The 15808-nt window shown below is 47.1% G+C and overlaps 1 protein-coding gene across 6 annotated transcripts in view; it reads left to right on the top strand.

Moving 5' to 3' along the window:
• Positions 1-15808, top strand: part of PAK3 (p21 (RAC1) activated kinase 3) — a 220260-nt gene that overhangs the window by 20921 nt on the left and 183531 nt on the right. Inside the window, exons 1-2 of one of the 6 annotated variants that reach the window (XM_073361189.1) lie at positions 75-198; positions 2935-3129. The gene's annotated coding sequence lies outside the window, so the exon portion shown is untranslated. Of the gene's footprint in view, positions 1-74; positions 199-1515; positions 2200-2413; positions 3130-6020; positions 6087-15808 lie in introns of those variants that run through there. The other 5 variants (XM_073361187.1, XM_073361186.1, XM_073361190.1 and 2 more) reach the window with 5 other exon arrangements.

Genomic DNA, 15808 nt, shown 5'->3' with positions numbered 1-15808 from the left:
CCCTCCTACACTATTCCAGTACTTGCATGTAACTTAATCTCTTTCAACTTCTCTGACTTGCTCCTTCGCAAGGGAAATCATAGTAGGCACAGAAGAATCAAGAACTTAACTTTACTGCTCTGAGAAGTAGGATCGGGGCCAAGAACAGACCCCCGAACCATTTGTCTGAAGCACTGCACACACGCGTGTACAGAAAACGTATGTATATTTACTGTTCTGTAAAGCATTTTGATCTTTTGATGACCCTGTAGCACTGACTTGCAGTGAGATGTGGGTTCCTGGGTCACTTCTGAGGATGGGTCACTTGGGTGGTTCTGAAAATGTTACCCAGATTTTCAGGGGTATTTGGGTGCCTCGGTTGCAGATTGGCGCCTCTTCATCCAACGTCCTGAAGCAATGAAACATAGCACCGAGTGTGTCTAAACATGTACAATCGTTCGTGGTTGATTGTATAATTAACATCAAGTTAAGCGCTCTGCTGTGCGTGTCTACCCCTTCCTCTATCGGTGTGTCTGTCCCGGCTTGTTAGACCGGAGGCGGGCAAACTACAGCCCGCGGGACCCTCTTGCTCGGCCCGGGAGGCTACCCCCCGGCCCTTCCCCTGCTGTTCCCCCTCCCCCGCAGCCTCAGCTCACTGCGCCACCGGTGCAATGCTCTGGGCCGGTGCTCGGTGCTGCGCGGTGCGTAGCTGGCTCTAGCCTGGCGGCGCGGCTGCCTACCGTGGTGCAGCCGCGCTGCCAGCCACCGGTCCTCCAGGCAGCGCGGTAAGGGGGCAGAGGGGTTGGATAGAGGGCAGGGGAGTGGCTAGGGGTCGGGGCGGTCGGAGGGCAGGGAACAGGGGGGTTGAATGGGGGTAGGGGTTCCAGGGGGGCAGTCAGGAAGGAGAGGAGGGGTTGGATGGGACGGCAGGAGGCAGTCAGGGGTGGGGGGCAGTTAGGGGCGGGGGGTCCGGGGGCAGTCAGGGAGAAGGGGTGGTTGGATGGAGCAGGGGTCCTGGGGGGGCAGTCAGGAAGGAGAGAGGGGTTGGATGGGGCGGCGGGAGGCAGTTGGGGGGGAGTCCGAGGCGGTCAGGGGACGGGGGGGGTGCATGGGGCAGGGTTCGGGGGGGGGCGTCAGGGAACAGGGTGGGTTGGATGGGGTAAGAGTCCCGGGGGGGCCATCGGGGACGAGAAGCGGGGGGCGGAGCCGGGCCACGCCTGGCTGTTTGCGGAGGCGCAGCCTCCCCTAACCGGCCCTCCGTACAATTTCGGAAGCCCGGTGCGGCCCTCAGGCTAAAAAGTTTGCCCGCCCCTGATTTAGACTGAAGCTCTTTGGGGAAGGAACTGCCCCTCTCTGTGTTTGTACAGTACCTAGCACATGGGAGCCCTCTTCTGGGTTGTCCCTAGACACGACCATGTTTTTTTTGGAGGAAACTACCTGTGCATCGAAAACATTTAACACAGCACCCAAGAAACCATACAAAGAATTAGCAAGGGGTAGACGGATTTATATTTTAATCATGAATTGTTTGAAGATGTCCCTTCCTATCGATGCTTGTCTCAGAGTTTGGCACACAGAGAGAGAAGGGTGTGTTTTTCCTCTCTAACAGCCTGTCACCCACGGGACTTGTACGAGAGAATAGGCCCAGGACGTCAGAAAAGGGGACTGCCCTTTGTCACACAGCTCACGACAATCTCCACGTGTTATTTAAATACCTCGTCACAGTGGGGTCCCGCGGCTTCAGGTGCTTAACTTGGCTCAGGGCGGGGGCAGCGGGACCACTCGGAGCGCAGTTCAGCAGCCGGGAAGCGGTGGCAGCCTCCCGATCTACTGTTTGTGCTTTTCGCTCCGTGCCTCGCGGCTCTGAGCAGGGCTGGGCCGCTCCTTTCTTATTCCGAGCCGGCTGCGGCTGGGGGACTCCCGCTGTCTGGCTGAGATTCGCCCGGCCCCGCGGCCTGAGCCGAGCGGGCTGCGTCCACCTGCGCCCCCCTGGCCCCCAGGGGGGCGTCCACCTGCGCCCCCCTCGGCGTGGCAGCTGGGCTCTGCACCTGCTCCGCAGGGCGGTGGGGCACGGTGCCTGCTCTTCGCCCGGCCGGCTGCAGCGGCGGCCCCCCCTCCCCGGGAGAAGAAAGGGGGCCCTAAATCCTGGATGGGGTGGAGAAGGCAAACCGCCCTCCCCATCCCACTCCCGCTGGGAGCTCAGCCTGCAGGCAGCGAGGGGTGCGAAAAGCCCCCCAAGTCGTCCCCCCCCACTTCCCTTCTTGGGGAGACTTTACCCAGGGCAGGGGGGTGAAATAGATCGACCCCCCTCCCCTTTCTTGGCTTCTCTCCTCCTCCCCCGCCTGCCGCACTGGGGAAGGGGCTGGGCTGGGAAGCGCCCCTGCGGCGGGGCGGTGGACGGACTGAAAGCGAGAGGAACATCCCCCCGCCCCCGCCCCTGCCCCTGCCCCTGCAGGGGGCTCGGCTAGCCCCGGCTCGCGGGCTTCAGCGCAGCTCGCCCCAGGCCGCCTCCGGTTAGGGCGCCCGGAGGAGGCGATAGGGGAGCTGGGACCCTGCAGGCCCCTGGCGGAGCGAGCGGGACACGTGCCCGGCTGCCGGGCGAGCAGCCCCTGCCTCGGGACAGGCGCCTGGGAATCACGCCCGGGGCGCTTTTGGTTCCGTAGTGCCCAGTCTGCAGCAGGAAACACCCTGCAATCTAATGTGGACCCCCCCCCCGCGTGTGCAGATTTAAACACACAAATCCCCACCCTGGCAGGCTCCCGCTCGCCTCGCGGATGGGAAATCGCCTGCCCTTCGGCGCGGCGACTGGGAATCACCCCTTCTCTCCTCTCCGCTGGGCTGAGCTCAGAGGAAGGAGGGAGGGGGAAGGGTTTCACTTCCGCCTGCTTGCAGGAACCACAAGCCCCCAGAATATATTATAATAATAATCTAGATATATTTTTTTTGAAAATAAAGAAACCCACCGGCCCGAGCAATGTGGAGCAGATGAGCCCTCCGAGATCCTGCAACGCCTCAAGAGAGAGCCGGCAAAGAAGCTGGAGCATCCCTGAGGAAGCGTCTGGGCTGCTCGCCTCCTCCTGCCAAGCGGCGACGGGCAAAGCCAGGGAGAGGAAACGCTCCCTCCCCAGCACAGAAAAGGCGAGAGAGAAGGTCTGTCATTTGCTTTGTTACCTTGCCAGCTTGCTCTGCAGAACTCCGTCTGGGGTGGAAAAGAAAGGCAGCTCGTTTAAAACAAAGCCAGGGAGTAGATCTGATGCGGCAGTGAGGGGAGGGAGTCGGGGTAGCAACTGGACAGTTTCATCACTTGTCAATTGCAAAACTCTCCTTGTCAGTTTCAGCGGAGAGGGACAAGCCTGTCTCTCTCTCTCTCTCTCCCCATATTTTGCCGGACCTGGTTAGTCTGAGACTCCAGGGAGCAGTGTCTGTGTGACAAATGTTCTTGCCTGCGCCTCTCTGCTGGCAGTGTCTGCATTTGTGTGAGGAGGACTGGAGGGGTGTGTATGTACACAGATTGAAGGCACTTAAATAAGCAGTGTAACTGGAGCCAGTGCTGAAGGGGGAATGGAGAGCAATCGCTATCAGTGCTTCTTAGAATATACCTGTGGGCCAGGTTGTCTTTAATCCTGTGTCAGAGTACAGTGGATGCACATGGCTGCAGTCTAGGCTTTACCTGTTCTATGTAGCCCCATTGTGAGAATAATAATTATTTTGGATAGATGGAAATTCCCTGATTTTTTGATATCTTCACTTATTTTTTTTACAACTACACACTCAAGGCTCACTGTGATTCTATTGTATTAGTCACTTTCAGATTCTCAGGAAGAGAATAATTTTAATGGGGTTCTTTTAAACCCACTCACAACCTAAAACTCTCTCTGCATTACCAGCAATTTCTATAAAAAGTTTTATTTTTCAGGTCAGGCAAAAATACAGTGTCTTAAACCACTACTTTAGTAATGTTTGATTAAGATTTTGTTTTATTGTAGTGATGAACAGAATGTAACAAACATGTCATGTACAGGGATCATGATGAACTTGTTTAGCTGAAACAAGTAGCAAACTAAAACTATGGGCCCCATGCTGCACCACTGAAGTAAAGGGAAGCTTTGCCATTGACTGTATTGGGAGCAGGCATTTTACCTTTGTTACTGTATTTACCCAAATTACAGTATTTGGGTTTCCTCTTTTTAAAAGTATTTCCTGCACTGGCCACAATGATGTCCAGTGATGATAGTGAGCAGGGAGATCACTTTAGACTTCATGCAGTAAAATCACATACACTTAGGAGCTGATGCACAGCACTGACTTAATGGGGCTGGGGCAGACAAATTCGTCTCCCTTTTTCCAGAAGCAACTGATCTAATGAAGTACCCTCCCCCACTCTCATGTGGTGCCTAGTGGAAATCTTACTGAGGCTGAAATTGCTCTCCTTGCCAGCAGGACTGACAATTTCTTATCTGAGCAAGGTTTGTCAGGTTCATACAAGGATCCAGCTTGGGATGAGCTTATCTTAACCGAAGGGATCAATGTACTGGCTGACGTAATCACTGGTGTATATTTTTAAAAATAAAGAGACAGATCAGGTGAGTTAGCACAGCTATTGCTTTAGCCTTTTGAGGAGGAAAGCTCATGACCATTTCTTAATTTTGGATCAAAAAGATGCTGGTTGCAAGTGAATCTCTCTTCCATTGCTGCTTCTTTTTGTTTATTGTGGCTGAGAAACTTGAACACTTAGAATCCTGTGTCCTTTGTGGTAGACCAACACACAGGTAACTGGATCTTATGTGCATTGGACTTTGCTTGGAATAAAATCTTATAGAAAATCTACTCACCTTATTATTATTTAGGTGGGTAGCCAAGGCACAGATAGATGAAATGACTTGCCCTAAGTCATACAGGAAGTCTGTTATCGAGCTGAGAACTGACCCCAGATTTCCTGATTGCCAGTCCAATGCCATCCCATATGCTCATGCTTCCTTCTACTTATGTTAACTTTATTGTGGATCTTCACCAGCTCCTTACCAAGTGCAGATGTGGTGGCTTGAGGTACATGAAGGTCAGTGGGCCTCCTTTGTTATGTTAGCTTAAGGTGACCATATGTCCCATTTTGGCCAGGGCAGTCCCTTTTTTTTTAAGCCCTCTCCTGGCCGTCCGATTTTTTTTTTGTCAAAAAAGTGGGGTGCAGTGTGGTCAGAGGAACATGGTGGGGGTGGGGGGCCAAGTGGGATGCCAGCCCTGCGCAGGGAGGCAGGCAGTGTTCCAGCATGCGGGAGGCTGGCAGGGTTTGCGCGACCAGCGACAACATGGGGGGGAGGGCAACAGGGTTCCACCAAGCAGCCGGGGCCAGCTCTGCGGGGGGCTCTGGAAAGCGGCTGGGGTGGGGGGCTCACATCAGCTCTCTGTGGTGTCCTGTTTTCCCTTTGGGAACTATGGTCACTGTAGCTGATGTCAAAAACCATAGCCAGAAAAGAAGAAAGCTCATCAGTCTCTAATTTGTTGAGACATACAGAACAGGGAAATCAAAGGAATTCTGTAGTTGCATTTCTGTGGCCCAACATAACTAGCTATTCAACATAGAAAAAACAGGGTATTAGAACCCCAATCCAGTTTTTAAGCCAGAAAACTTTCATCTGCGTGCTGTTACATTACTGAGCAACAGGCAGGCCTCTCATAAAGTCACACTGATCAGCGACATACCATGGGAATTGGTAATGGCGTACAACAGTGTACTTTATTTTAACAATGGGATAGAGGAAATAATTATGGGAGCAGTGAGTTGGTGCAGGTAGGAAGTTTTCAATCAGTTACTCAATCTTACTTGTATCCCTCAGTAAAATATGAAGTTGTCTTCAAGATAGTTTGAGTTCAAGTTCTATACCATATGCACAGGCTTCTGCTTTATTTGTAAAACAGACTAAAATGACTATTGTTAGAAGTTCAACATTTGTAGCTTACCAGACTAGTGAATTAATTCTTTCTGTCTTTCTTTCTTTCTTTCTGTCTTTCTGTCTTTCTGTCTTTCTGTCTTTCTGTCTTTCTAGAATAACTTTTCCTGAGCTGATGCCTGTGTGAAGTTGACTATAGTGTTGATCGTTAATGCGACTCTGGTAAAGAATCTATGTTGAGAAACCTAGAACTTGGTAGAATATGGGTAGAATGTGTTGAAGTGGTGTTCTCTAGTGGCGATAGCTTGCATTTTCCTGAGCTGAAATACATTTTGTTGTTTTCTGCTTGTATTGCTAATCTCTGTAGGTCCCTCTTAATATTATTTTTGTGTCCCTGGGGGTGTTTGCCATCTCTCCCTGTTCAGTAGGATTCTGTAAACATGCTGTTTGCTCCCTCTCCTGCAAGTATTCCTGCTGTGGATTGAGCACTCCCTTTAATACTACTGCTGCTATAATCAGCTGCCCTTCCTACAGCTCTTGCCAGCCAATCTCAAGCCCACACTGAGTTTACAGAAGTTGTCACATAGTGGCTCACATCAGAGCAAACTGCCATTTAAAGTGAGCCCGTGTTTTGCTGTTAGGGGGTCTGAGCACAACAGCCAGGGAAGGGGGTGCCTGGGTAGCCAGGGAAAGAGGGCTGGGAGTGGAGCTCTTGACTTGACTCTTTTAATGCGCAGCCCATGACTTCAGAAGAAAATGTATTATCTGTTTTTTTATAAGCGATCCGCTCCAAGAGGAATCTAGAGAGGAGAGGTGCATAAGGCCCTGTAACTGAGTGAGGAGGCCTAGTTTCAGTGTGTTTTGGATCTCCTTATGGCTCGATTAGAATTTGTAGTGTGGACAGGACTTAACCATAGCTACCTAATATGGTAAAACCCTGGGCAGTCATCGAATCATAGAGAATCATAGAAATGTAGGACTGGAAGGGATCATGATGGATCTTCTAGTCCAGTCCCCTGCACTGAGGCAGGGATAGTATTATCAAGACCATCCCTGCCGGTCACATCTATCTAGTCTTTGTGCCAGTGGAATCAATCCCACACTAAGCCTAACTTTATTTACCAAGTGCATCCTTATTTTGGGGGTATCTCTCCCTCAGTGGAGAGCTTTGTGTCCAATCGTTTAACCTAGTTATGGGGCTAGGTCTTGCCTCTACCTTTTAACCATGTGTAACTGGGTTGTTTGAGTCAACAATAGGTTTTGTGTAAACTGAGCCTTACTAATGATGTAATCACTCAGTGTCAGTTGCAATAAACGGGGAGATTGGAATTTATATAAGTGATACTTTCTCCTTTACACAGTGTAGTCTTCAGAGTTGATAGTAATAATGGTGATAAATCTTTCATTTACATTGTCATTTATCACAAAGAAGGCCAAAATAATTGGCAGACCTTTACCCACCACTGAAATGCAGCAATAGTTAAACAGTGTACATTCAAATGATACAACAGGTTGGGACGGTCTGTAACCTCCACTTCTGTATGGTGTAGCAATGGCGCCCACAACCTAACAGAAAGCAGGGGGTGAAACTTTTTTGCATCTGCTTTTCTGACTGGAGAGATATGAATATATATAAAATAGCTTCAGTCAGCCAGAGCATTACAAATATATCACAGCTCATGGTGCAGAAGCTAGGATAGCAAAAATTAAAATAAAAGAATCAAATTTTATTTGCACAATGTGAACACATTTTTAAAGGGGGTTTGATCTCCCTAACCAAATTCAATCTGAATATTTATCTATGCTAGCAGCACACATTACATCTGAAATATTAAATACCTAGCTGCCTTGATTGTTTGTTCATATCTTAGCTGGCAAAAACTGTGCTCCTGGAGAATTGCCATTCCTGAAGGTTATTTTTACAGAGGTTTTGGACTACACACACACATGCTTACAGACTACAGACTTCATGCTCCCTGGTATTTTTAAACAGATTGTCACTAGCTGGCAGAACAGCTGGGTGGTAATGTTCTGCAGAGACAATATTGGCCCTAAAATACCCCATGGCATCAATAAACATCACCTTAAATTATGCAGATAAACTACTTTTAGCTATTCTAAGACAGATATAAAACCATGAATCTCCCAATTCTGTGTAGAATTAATAGCACTCTAGGGGCTGTTGACCAAGTCAAAGGCTTAACCCTTCGAATGGGGCTAGGCTCTCTGTAAGGGCCTTTCATTTTTATTTATTTAGTTAGTTCTGATCATTTTCCTTGTAAATTTTGCTCCATTGCATCAACATCCAGAAGTTTTTGTCACTGCTGGGGGTTCTTAATCTAACCGTTGTCTCTGGCTGCAGGACCACAGTCTGTTGAGAGCACACCAGGATATACATGGTAGTTCCCTGAGTGGGTTAAGATTCTGAGCTGTCTGAAAAGTTAGCTGATGCACTGTTGGGGGGAACATTTGGGACACTGTAGAGCTCTCCGGTAGCGATGCTAAACATCTCAGGTGTTTTGCTGGGGAAGTTCTGTCTGTTTTCTTACTGAGTATTTCTCTTTGCTCATGCACTTTATTTCATCACCTTGTCAGTAATTTAAACTCATACTGGTTTTGTTGCAAGAATGAGGATGGAATTATTGGTGGTTTTGGGGTTAATGTTTGTAAATGTTAATGGAGTTGGGGAGTCTAACTTTGTGGAAGTGGAAGCAAGCTGGATCTGAACAGCTTGATGAGCTGATAGCTGATCCACACCTTGCTGAAGAAAGTCCAGATTAAGTACAATTATGATTTGTATTATAGTAGTACCTAGGGGCCCAGCCAAGATTGGGGCCCATTGTGCTAATGAGGGTGATGCAATGTTGAAGTAGCAATCAGAGGTGCCAGGTCAGGTAATTTAGGTCCTGCAATTTGCACATCTTTTTAAAGTCAGTCTGTCGGTAAATATACGTCTCTCTGTATCCCTCTGATTTAAATATTGGTCGCTTGGGCTCTGCAGTTCTTGCAGCTCCTGATGTCTTTTCTACAATACAAGTAAACCTGAGGATCATGCATTAATCCAGGATCCTGGGTCTGCAAAACTTGGTTTATGTTTGAACCTTCATGCAAAGCTTCAAATGTATTTTTGTGCAATTATTCAGGGTGGAAATGATTTTTTTTAAAGACCAATCAGGCTCAGTAGCTGTGGGTTCCTGGTAGCAGAAAGCCCGTGGGAAGGGGTGGGAAAGCAGTGCTATGAGTTGGTTGCAACCCAGCTCTCTCAGAGGCTTAGGGTACATCTACAATGAATATAAGATGTGACTGTAGCCTGGAGAGGTGAAACCACGCTAGATTTAATTTAGTTTGTGGAGGTAACAATAGCAGTGAAGATGCAAAGGCAAGATCCTGGTGCAGGCTAGCAACTCGAATATGTTCTCAGAGTCCCAGAGGGGCTCATACTGGGTCGGCTAGCCTGCACTGAATCCTGTGTCGCGACATCTTCACTACTACTGTTACCTGCGCTAGCTAACTTAAAGCTAGCATAGGTATACTGACCCATGCTACAATCACACCTTCATTTGCTGGGTAGAGGTACCCTTATTGCCATCCCATCCATGCAGCACAGAAAGTCAATGAACTCTATACTTTTCAGAGTAGCAGCCGTGTTAGTCTGTATTCGCAAAAAGAAAAGGAGTACTAGTGGCAGCTTAGAGGCTAACAAATTTATTTGAGCATAAGCTCTGTAGTGTCCCTAGTGGTAGAGAACAGACCTGATTCTGATATAATGAATATAAAATGACCCTTTATTCAGGCTATGGGAAACAGGTGGACCTCGTAGTGCTCCCTGGCTCTGGACTAAAGTCTTGTCTACACTGAGTTTTTAGTATTGGTGTAGCTACCGCAATGTGACTGCACCAGTGCAAATCCCTAGTGCAGATATGCTGCATGAGTATAATTGGTGACTTATACTGATGTAGGTTTACCAGAGTCTGATATGAGGGGCTTAGACTGGGTCAGCTACACTGGTGCTATAAACCACTGCAGACAAGGCCTAAACACAGCGTGAGCTGTCTAGTCCAATCACAGAGGGGCTTCCTAAACCCTGGCTTGGCATATATGTTCATGGAGTGGACTGCTGACCATAGTACAGTCCTGGGCAGAAGAAGTGCTGAGTTTCCATGAAGCCCTGGCCATTTAAAGCTGATCTCCCAGTACCGAATCCACCCTTTAGAGCAGCTGCCCCGGCAGGATTCAGTTTGTGGATGTGAGTGTGGTCCATTATTATTTGTGCTGTGGTAGGGCCAAGGAGCCCTAGTCATGGACTGGGACCTCAGTCTGCTAAGTGCAGTACAAACACAGAATAATAAGATAGTCCCTGCCCCCAAAGAGTTTACAATCAAAGTGTATCCAAGAAAATGCCTAATCCATTAGACAAATTAAGGTAATGAAGAAACAGCTTTGAAAATAATGCATAATATGTAGCCTAAACTACTGGATAATGTCCCTTTGTAAATATATAAATTAAACCCTGAGACTGAGAAGTTGGGGGCTTAAATTCTCCTCCCTGAAAGCAAGTCTTTGCTCCTTCCATACAGTTTTGATATTAAGCTGTACAGGGTGATTCCTGTTTTGTTAATGAAACCTTTTCCAAAAGGCTTGGGCAGGTCAATGAATCTTGACCTGAGCAGGATGATTGAATTTTCAGTAATAATTTATTACTAGTCCTCTGTGACTAATTTATGCAGAAGTGCAGGGAGGGCAATAATCAAACACTTTATCTTCTGTAATAAAACAAGAGGTTAGATGGGTAAACCGACCCACTGCCTGGCAGTTGCTGTAGTGTTGTTGTTTTTTAAGTTGGACATAAAAATTTCCATACTGGATCAGAGCAGAACTGAGGTCCATATAGTCCAGTGTCCTGTCTCCAGTATGGTCAGCACCAAGTGGTTCACAGGAAGGTATAAAAACCCTTTAGGAGGTGGGTGTAGAACAGTGGTTCCCAAACTAGGGGCGCTGCTTGTTCAGGCAAAGCCCCTAGCGGTCCGGGCCAGTTTGTTCACCTGCCGGGTCTGCAGGTTTGGCCAATTGCAGCTCCTACTGGCCGCAGTTTGCCGTTCTCAGCCAATGGGGGCTGCAGGAAGCGGCAAGAGCCGAGGGACGTGCTGGCCGTCTTTCCCGCAGCCCCCATTGTCCTGGAGCGGTGAACCTTATATTTGTTTTTAATACTTATTTAACTCCAATAACAAAAATAATCAAGAAAGGCTGCCTTTGTTAAAGCTTTAACACCCCCCCACTCTTTCAACTATAGTGTAGTGCATAAAAAACATTCTTTAGTAGACCACCCAACTGGTCTTCCAACACAATCAGGGAAGAATAGACTTGACATTAGAGCTGGTCCAAATTTTTCTTTAAAAAATGTACATTGTCACACTTCTATTCCTGGAGCTCTACAGCAGGCATGTGATGGGAAGATCTTATAAAGATGACATTTTAAAATTATCTTAGTAGCTGTCTTCCTCCTATTTATGCCCTGTAATGAATGTGAAAAGTCGTAGTATTGACGTGATTGGATGGCACTTCGCTTACAGCAAAATGTGACCATCACTGTAGCTCACGAAAGCTCATGCTCAAATAAATTGGTTAATCTCTAAGGTGCCACAAGTACTCCTTTTCTTTTTGCGAATACAGACTAACACGGCTGTTACTCTGAAACTCTGGAGAGAAGTGCACTAGCAGAACCTTTGTCTTTTGGAATCATCCTCAAGGAGACACCCACCACTGAGTTAGTGGTATTTTTCCTACAGGTCGTATCTCAAGGCATGGCCGCTGTGTGCTGCCATAGTTACAATTCCTGCCTGACAAATAGTGCTGAGAGTTGACACGTCTTTTTTATGGGCTATGTTCCATTTGCACTATTGCCAACTCTAATGATATTTAGTGTGTTTTTTCTTAAAGCCCCAGCCCTTGAGGCAATTGATTGGAAGGAGGTGCTGAGTACCAGTTAAAGTTAATGGGAGTGCTGGATGATGAGTATCTCAGAAAATTGGGCCCTAAGTGACTTGCTCAAGGTCACATAGGAAATCAGGGTTAGAACCCAGAATCCTGGTTTCTTCTCCGTCCTGTTTTTTAACCACAAAATCCTCTGTCTCTCTAGACCCCTCACTAAGATAATGACTCTTGTAATTCAGTGGTGCTACACCAATCTTACTGGCTGAAACATTTTCAAGTACATTCAGAAACTTCTACCAGTACCAGGCTGGTTTTGGTGAATTAGTACTTTTCAACCACTAGGTTATGAGAGTCACTGCCTAGGAAGGAGTACAATGGAAAGGGATCTGGCGGTTAAAATGTATCACAAGTTAAATATGAATCAACTGTGTAATTCTGTTGCAAAAAAAGGAAACATCATTCTGGGATGTTTTAGCAGGAATTTTGTAAGCAAGACACGAGAAGTAATTCTTCCATTCTACTCCATGCTGATTAGATCTCAAGTGGAGTATTGTGTCCACATCTGGGAGACACATTTCAGGAAGGATGTGGACAAATTGGAGAAAGTCCAGAGAAGAGCAACAAAAATGATTAAAGGTCGAGAAAACATGACCTATAAGGAAAGCGTAAAAAAACTGCATTTGTTTAGTCTGGTGAGAGAAGACTGAGTGTGGACATGATAACAGTTTTCAAATACATAAAAAGTTGTTCCAAAGAGGAGGGTGAAAAATTGTTCTCGTTAACCTCTGAGGATAAGACAAGACGCAATGGGCTTAAATTGAAGCAAGAGCAGTTTAGGTTGGACATTGGGAAAAACTTCCTAACTGTCAGGGTAGTTATGCACTGGAATAAATTGCCTACAGAGGTTGTGGAATCTCTATCTAATCTGCTCTTAACAATCTCCAACGATGAACTCCTGTCAGGGATGGTCTAGATAATACTTAGTCCTGCCTTGCGTGCAGGGGACTGGACTAGACAACCTCTAGAGGTCCCTTCCAGTCCTACAGTTTTCTGATTCTCAGGGAAACGAATACTAAACATGAGGCAGAGAAAGTTAGTGTTCTCACTGCTCAGATGGGGCCTCCTGCATTTTCTGGTAATGCGAAAATATTGTTTGTATTTGCTAGAGTTAAACTGATGAGAGGACTCTGTTAGTTGGCAATTAGTACATTGGCTTTAGACAACGACAACTGTGTTACATGAGCAACAGCAACAACAAAAGATTTTCCTCTGCCCCTTGTGCCAGTTTGTGTTGTGCATAAATATGTTACTCTCAGCTGCCTCGCCATCAGTCTATGGCTGGGATTGCACATGGTATTGAGTGACTCACCTTCACTAGCTCTGTCAGGGTTTTGTTTAAAAGTAAGGTGTCAATTATTTAGGCAAACAAGAATGTAGGGCCTTATTGTCCCAGTAAGATCCCAGGCTGTATCCATGGCACTGGCGTCCCCTTCCTTGGAACGCCACAAGGCTGGGGATTATTGATCTGGAATGAGGTAGCGTGGGGCACCATCCCTTTCAAACAATGCAGAATTTTAGTGCTCTTGCCCATCATATGCTGTGGATGCTCCTGTCATAGGAGATTCCTAGGGTGACCCTTTTGGGTCAATAATCCTCTACCAGCAGTACTGCTCTGTTGAGGAGCTGGATTGGGGTGGAGGGAGTATAAGACCTCTGTGTGGATTGTCTGGACCTTCTGCTTGCCCCTTGAGCTTGGTGGTGGAAACAGGTATTCATTCTGTGTATTGGATGGAGAGAGAGTGGGGAATTAACCCTGCCCTTCCCCTCCCTGCTGTGTTATAGTCTGGGGACAGCTCTGTGAAGGAGTGAGAACTCAGGCCCTCATTTTGGCTTCCTCTTAAAGGGCATTTGACTGACCCGAAATGTTAATATAATTTGTTTTCATGAGCTATTTTATTTTAAGTTAAAAATATCTCTGAATATAGGTTCTAGAGGGACTGAAGCATCCCCTTGCACGGTAGCATTCAAAACCCAATCTGGAAGTGAAACCAGCTGGCTGCATGTCACGGCTCAAGTTGGTTTTGGGAGCTGGGCTTCTCACTGCTCTGTGTACCTTTTAAAAGTCACCCTGAAAACTCCTTCTTTCTTACTATGCTAAAATATTTTCATAGCCATAGAGGTGAAGGCACTTTTAAAAAAAAAATAAGATTTTTATTTTGGCAGTGTCTCTTCTGAAATTGCTTTTTGATTTCCATTGCTGCACGACACTCCTTCTCAAGCAGGTGCTTTTGGGAAAGAAGGTTTGCAAGATGCTGCATGTGCTTATTGTCTTGGAAGTAGACATGGACACTTTTTGATGAAGATGCCAGCTGGTACTGTATGTTATGAATAAGGGCTTGGCTACACTTGCCGATGTAGAGGGCTGGGAGTTAAACAAGCCTTCGGAGACTGCAGCAGGGAAAACGCTGCCATGTGTTTACAGTCAGCTGCAAGCGCACTGGCGTGGCCACATTAGCAGCTCTTGCAATGCCACAAAGAGCAGTGCATTGTGGTAGCTATCCCAGTGTGCAAGGGGCTGCAACGTGCTTTTCAAATGGGGGGCGGTGGAGTGTGACAGGGAGTGTGTTGTGTGTATGTGGGGGGAGAGCATGGGGCACGGGTCACTTGCTGGAGGATTCTCTGCTCCTTGAAGTCTTTAAACCACAATTTGAGGACTTCAATAGCACAGACATAGGTGAGAGGTTTTTCGCAGGAGTGGGTGGGTGAAATTCTGTGGCCTGTGTTGTGCAGGAGGTCAGACTAGATGATCATAATGGTCCCTTCTGACCTAAATATCTATGAATCTATGAGAGACAGTGTGTTTTGGGGGGCAGAGTGTATCAGCATGCTGTCTTGTAAGTTCAGACAGCAGCAGACTCCCCTCCCCCCGCCTCTCTCTCTCTCACACTCACAGCAGCAGCATTCCACGGTAACGGTTTGCTTTGTCCTGGGGCAGATAAGCAGCCGGCTGTCAGAAACAGAGCTTTGAAAGGGGATATCCGCATGCCTGCAGCCGAGTTCAAAACAAGGACGAGAGCGGCCACTTGACTTCAGGGGATTATGGGACGTTTCCGGAGGCCAATCACAGCGCAGTAATGCAACACATCGTCCACACTGACACCCGGGCGTTTCAGCCGGGGCGCAGCAAGCTCTATGCTTCTTGTGGAGGTGAATTACCAGGAGCACTCCAGCTGCAGAGTCCAGATGCTTTAAGTGCCTTGCCAGTGTGGACACCTCAGGAGTTATGCTGCCCGGGGCTGATTTAATGTGCTCTAACTTGCAAGGGTAGCCAAGCCCTAATATGTTTGCTTATCCTTCACAAACCAGTCCTGGTTTTCTTCAGATGCCTTTGTAAGGATTTGTAGAATAGTTTGGGATGAATGATCTTTGGAAGATGGGTTATTCGTTAAATGTTTGCAAGTCATTCTCTGTAGTGTAGGTAGGTGGTGGCCTAATTCATGTGGAATTATTTCTGCTTTCCTAAGAAGATGACTTAAATTCCTTTAAACAGGGAGCAGTTAACAAAGAATGCACTTTCTGGTCCACCCTTTCAGACGAATGGTATTCCAGTTAAAATTCTTGACACTTTCTAGATCCATGAAAGTTTTCACAAATATCTGGTGGTTTTTGGAATACTTCTGAATAACTAATAGTATGACCCCCAGCCCTGGTCTACACTTCAAACTTATGTCAATGTAACCGCATCGCTCAGCTGAGCAATGCAGTGATACTGACAAAACTCCCAGTGTAGATGGTGCTATGTTGGTGGGAGGGCTTCCTACATAGCTACCATCTCTTTGGGAGGTGGAGTACAGAAGCTCTCCCATAGTACGTAGTGTCTTCACTAAGCACTACAGCAATGCAGCTGCAGAGCTGCAAGTATGGACAAGCCCCCAGAATCATAGGAAACTGAACTTGGGACTTTTATTATCAAATCAGGTAGGTTTGTTTTGTAAACTCTTTTGATCCACTCT

This window comes from Lepidochelys kempii, chromosome 9, assembly GCF_965140265.1.
Source record: "Lepidochelys kempii isolate rLepKem1 chromosome 9, rLepKem1.hap2, whole genome shotgun sequence".
NCBI lineage: Eukaryota > Metazoa > Chordata > Testudines > Cheloniidae > Lepidochelys > Lepidochelys kempii.
The sequence above is the reverse complement of the archived record's forward strand: the minus strand, read 5'-3'. Positions and strand labels throughout refer to the sequence as shown.